Here is a 6000-nt window from a genome sequence, read left to right as displayed (position 1 = left end):
AGAGGAACTCACGATGTCAACTTCCCTTTAATACTGAGCCACTTTAAAAGGGGTTAACAAACACTCCACGTGTTGGCAGTGCTCGGGTATTTGCTTGAGTGGTTATCGGTCTCTTCTGAGGAACTGAGGAAGGGCTCGTTAAAGGAGTCATGCACATGATATAAAAGTCTTACTGATACAGCAGTCATAAAACAAACAAAAATCAGTTCTGAGGAACTCGCCTTTTTTCTTATCAATACTTGTAATGATAAAAACGATAAGAGGAGAACATTACCCAGTTTCATTTATTACATTCAGATGTTATCAAATTCCATGCAAAAGGACAAATCACCTGTACTGTTATCGGTTTGTGTTGTTACTGTTAGGCTTGTCTCGCTGATAAACTCGAGGTTGTCTCAGCTTCAGAGCACTTCATTTTTAAGCACCAAAGCTAAGTGATAAATGATGTCTGAATGACTCTTTTTAATTGCAGGCTTTTCATTGTGGTGCTCCAAATAACATTCAAATACAAATGCAAGAAGAAGGAAAATCAGGAACTAAACTCTAAACTTCCATTTGTTGATGAGGTCCTGATAAGAGGCAGTGAGTTCCACAGGTACACGTTTAAGTTGTTGTTTTTCTTTATTGTACCGTGCTAATTTACTGATCTGAAGCCAGACTGAAGGAGCATGCAGTGGATTCTCAGGCAGTCCAGTCTCTCTCCTTTATATGTGAGCAGAAGTGTGAAGTTGCTCTACTGAATTTATTTTATTTAAACAGGGATGTGAGCTCCCTCTTATGAAGGAACAGCTGAATCATTTAAAAAACAATGTAGAGATTGCAGCAGAAAGTTTCATGCCAAACAAGAGACATTTGCAACTGCTTGGTTCAGTTTAGCCTCCGTTTGAGTCCACTCACCTACACGCCACAAACGTCATATTCATAGCATTGAAACTGCTCGTCTGTCAACTGTCCAATTACTTTTGACCCTATTACTAAAGCTGAAACTCTGCACTTTAGTCACAGGTGTGCTGGTTCAATCTGTAATGCCAGGTTCAATCTTTGGCCCCATGTAATTAGATTGTATGTTTCTTTTATAAGTAAATAAATACACTGAAAGTCCTGTCAATGGACTGAGGACCCAAATGCAGACTCTGCAGGTAGATTTAATAAACAGAAAACACACCTGTATTTAGAAACAAGGAAGTCCATGAATGCGATAAAGTCCAAAAAAATAAATAAATAAATAAATCCAAAGAAGGCAAACCTAATGCAAACAGCAGGCATAGAGCTGATATACATACCCCAAGAAGAGTCAAAAGCCAGCTGAAGCGTTTTATACACTGACTAAAGGGTAATGAGACACAGGTGAACTAAATCTAGATAATGAGACATGAGATATAGGGACATAAAACTAAAGGTAAAGCACGAGAAATAAGGTCTTGCAAACAGGAACCAACTAACCCTGTGGAGTTTGTGTTGGACTCTCTTGGGCTGCGATCAGCTCGTCTCATGACATCAGTAATTAGCAGACTGTTATTAAGCTAACATGTTGTTGGATTTTTACTCAGCATAACTGCAATGGATTTCTTTCCCATGTTCATTGCAGCTGCACAGTTTATCCATAACAGTTTGTCCTCTAATTATACTATGTCGACCAAATGCCACCTCATTTTTACAGATCACGTGTTGCTCCTCAGATCTGGTGCGTGTGACAGGCCGTCACTGAGGAAAAGCAGAAGGAGAGCGGAGGCTTGCTGTTCGTGTTAACGACCAGTGGTGTAACCCTGCTCACATAACAATCAAAGAGCAAATTTGTTGTGTGGACATTGAACTGTGGACTGCTGAACCCATGTGATATTGGTGGCTGTTTACATTCCTCCCCCTGCTAACCCCACAGCTGCCTGTGACATTCTCCACTCTCCCGTAGTCTGGTTACAGACTCAGCACCCGGTGCCTTCATTTCTATCTTGGGTGACTTAACCATGTCACCTTGGACACTACACTGCCAACGTTCACACAGATTGTGGACTGTCCCATCAGGGGGGAGAGAATCTTAAACCTGCTGTATGCTAATGTTAACCATGCCCGCAGTTCATGCTGATGACCCAGTAACACACACAAGGGAATATGTGAAGGGTGCCACACATGGCAGCCAAACCACGCCCATTCTAGAAACCTCCAATGGTAACACAGAGATGAAGCTCCCTCAGCATTCGCTGACCATAGACTCTTACCCCAGGATCTTTACGCCAGGATCTGATGTACATACTCGAGCAAGCCCCAAGCCAGTTGCAGTACCACACATCCAAACACGAACCACACCCATAGTAGCAAATCTAAAGGAACATTTCCCAGGCAAAGCAGAGCAAAGTGACACTTACACCCCTAAACAAGAACCAACGGTCAGTTATGCTCAACAGCCTCTAGACAGTGGCTACACTGGCACCGCCTATATTACAACCCCAGACAACTTCAGTCACCCACATGAGACCACATGCCAGGAAAGGGGTCCACTGTACACTCCGCTAGAAATGGAGCAGAACATGTCAGACCTTGTTAGATTCATGGCTCGACGCAAACTGGTGTCTACAGGACTCCTTCACTTCAACGACCGTCCCGAATGCTACAGAGCCTGGAAAACATCATTTATAAATACCATCAGAGGCCTCAACCTCTCACCAAGCAAACAGCTTGACCTTCTTGTGAAATGGCTAGGTAAGGACTCAGCTGAACATGCCAGACGAATACGATCCGTGTATGCGAACCAACCAGCAAACGGACTCAGAGCTATGTGGGATAGGCTTAATGAATGCTATGGTGCACCAGAGGTCATCGAGGGTGCCTTTTTGAAAAGATTAGACAACTTTCCCAAGATTCCAAACAGAGACGGTCGTAAGCTAAGAGAGCTGGGAGACTTGCTGTCGGAAATACAGGCTGCCAAAGAAGATGGTGACCTGCTTGGGCTTAGTTATCTGGATACTCCTCGTGGTGTTACCCCTGTGGTGCAGAAGCTGCCATTTTATCTCCAGGAAAAATGGCTTTCTCTAGGCTTTAAGTACAAAGAAGATCGCGGGGCTCCCTATCCCCCAGTTGGCTTCTTTGTGGACTTTGTGTGTCGGGAAGCATGGATGCGCAATGACCCTGGCCTCACACAGACAGCATTCAGCAGTGAGTTATCAAGCGCTAAGCAATCGTCTAAAGCCGAAGGTCACAAAGCTGTGGCAGTTTTTAAAACGAGGGTCTCTCCGGATCCTCTGCCCCCTTCCAACGGTACAAGGACTGCATCGTTTGGCACCCGATCTGGAAGCGAGTCATCCACTAGAGATGATCCAGCAGAGCGCTGCCCGCTACACAATAAACCCCACCCCTTACCCAGGTGTCGTGGGTTTAGAGAAAAGCCAATAGAAGAAAGGAAAGCACTCTTAAAAAGGCGCGGAATATGTTACAGGTGCTGCAGAGCCACACATTTGGCAAGGAATTGTGAAGATGACATCTCCTGCTCAGAGTGTGGGAGCAAGAGCCACATTGCAGCCCTCCACCCTGGATTTGTTCAATGGTCCACCAACACAGCACGTTCCGCATCAGATCAGGGCGGGGAGGGAAACTCCAACCTGAATGAGGCTGATGTTTCCACAGCATGCACTGAGGTCTGCAGAAACTATTCCGAAGAGCGTTCCTGCTCAAAAATATGTCTAACCAGGGTGCACCCAACTGGTTGCCCTGATGCTGCAGTTGCGGTATACGCAATATTAGATGATCAGAGTAACAGATCACTTGCACGTACCGAGTTTTTCAACTTATTTAACATTTCAGGGTCTCCTTCACCACACACTTTGAAGACATGTGCTCGAACACAAGAGACAGAAGGCAGACAAGAACATGGCTTTGTGATCGAACCCAACAACGGCAGTGTCACACTCTCTTTGCCGCCACTGATTGAATGCAACGAGATCCCAAATAACCGTGCAGAAATACCAACACCGGAGGCAGCATTAAATCACAGTCATTTGAAGGCCCTTGCAAAACACATTCCAAAGCTAGACTCCCAAGCTTCAATTCTGCTTTTGTTAGGCAGAGATATCATTAGAGTTCATAAGGTTAGGAGACAAGTGAATGGCCCACAAAATGCACCCTATGCCCAGAAGCTGGACCTGGGTTGGGTTATTGTGGGAGATGTGTGCATCGGCAATGTCCACAGACCTACTGTTATCAGCTCTTGCTGCACTAACGTATTGAAAAATGGACGCCCTTCTCTCTTTCAGTCATGCCCAAACAAGTACTCTGTAAAAGAGAAATACAGTAGTGGTGGGTCCCCTTCATTTCCCCTCACATGCAAACATCCCCTTGCCAGTGAGAAACGGGCCACTTTAGACTGTAATGTGTTCCAGACAACAAAGGACGATGACAAAGAAGCTCCTTCAATAGAGGATGGACAGTTCATCCACATCATGGAACAAGAGGTTTACAAGGATCAAGAAAACAGGTGGGTGGCTCCCCTGCCTTTCAGATCTCCACGACCAAAGCTCCCGGATAACTACGAGCAAGCACTCGGACGGCTCAAATCATTGCAGCGATCTTTCAGAAGGAAGCCCAAAATGAAAGAAGAGTTTGTCTTGTTCATGGCAAGGATCTTCCAGAATGGGCACGCTGAAGAAGCCCCACCTCTGAAGCCTAATGAGGAACATTGGTACCTGGCTTGTTTTGGGGTTTACCATGCCAAGAAGCCCTCTCAAATAAGAGTTGTCTTCGACTCCAGTGCCCAGCACAAAGGCTTGTCTCTGAACCAAGTGCTCCTAACGGGACCAGACCTCAACAACACCCTGGTAGGAGTCCTCCTTCGGTTCCGGAAAGAACAGATCGCCTTCACTGTGGATGTACAACAGATGTTTCATTGTTCCATGGTGCGACCTGAAGACCGGAACAACCCAGAGAAAGAGATTATGGAGTTCCGTACGAACGTGCATGTCTTTGGAAATAGTCCTTCACCAGCTGTGGCTATTTACTGTCTTAGACGTGCAGCACAAGAAGGCCGGAAGGAGTATGGTGAGGATGCAGAACAGTTTGTCACTCGTGACTTTTACGTGGATGACGGTTTAAAGTCCTTGCCCACAGCAGATGCAGCTATTGATCTGCTCAAAAGAACTCAAAGAATGCTGGCTCGCTCTAACCAAGGCTGCATAAGCTAGCTTCGAACAGCAAGGAGGTCATGAAGGCCTTTCCCAGTGAAGATCATGCCACAGACCTGAAGGATTTGGACCTTACTGGGGGATGCTGCACTAGATTTGTTGCAAGTAAAGCCAAACTGGCCCCACGTCCAGAGCATACTATACCTCGGTTAGAGCTTTGTGCAGCAGTTATGGCAGTAAATCTGTCTGAGGTCATCATCTCTGAAATAGACGTTGTATTTGACACAGTCACCTACTACACAGACAGTAAGGTGGTGCTCAGATATATCTACAATGAGAAAAGGAGGTTTTATGTATACGTGAGCAATCGAGTCCAGAGAATCAGACGAAGTACAATGCCACAGCAGTGGCGATATGTCTGCACAGAAGACAATCCCGCAGACATTGCTACGCGGCCTATCACAGCAGACCGCCTTGAGAACACAATATGGTTCTCTGGACCGGCATTCTTGTTTCGACCTGAAGGGGCGTCACCTGTGGTACAGAGGTTTGACCTTTTGGAACCAGATCAAGACAGAGAAATCAGGCCTCAAGTCACAACACTGTCGGTCACAGTCCTCAAACATCTTGACTCTGGGCGGTTCAATCGCTTCTCATGCTGGAGTTCCCTCATAAGGGCTCTTGGTACCCTTATTCACATTGTGCAGAGCTTCAAAAAAGGAAAGGAGTGTGTCGCTCAAAAATGTGAGGGTTGGCATCAGTGCAGCACACCCCCAACCGGGGATATTCTTGAACAGAGTAAGCTAGTCATTGTCAGTACCAGAAGGAGATTTTGGACATAAAGACCTATTGAAGCAACAGTGGCGCAGGGTCCAAAGTTTGTCTAACACAT

Source organism: Perissodus microlepis, chromosome 4 (assembly GCF_051167445.1).
Source record: "Perissodus microlepis isolate ML-2025 ecotype Zambia chromosome 4, ASM5116744v1, whole genome shotgun sequence".
NCBI lineage: Eukaryota > Metazoa > Chordata > Actinopteri > Cichliformes > Cichlidae > Perissodus > Perissodus microlepis.
The sequence above is the reverse complement of the archived record's forward strand: the minus strand, read 5'-3'. Positions refer to the sequence as shown.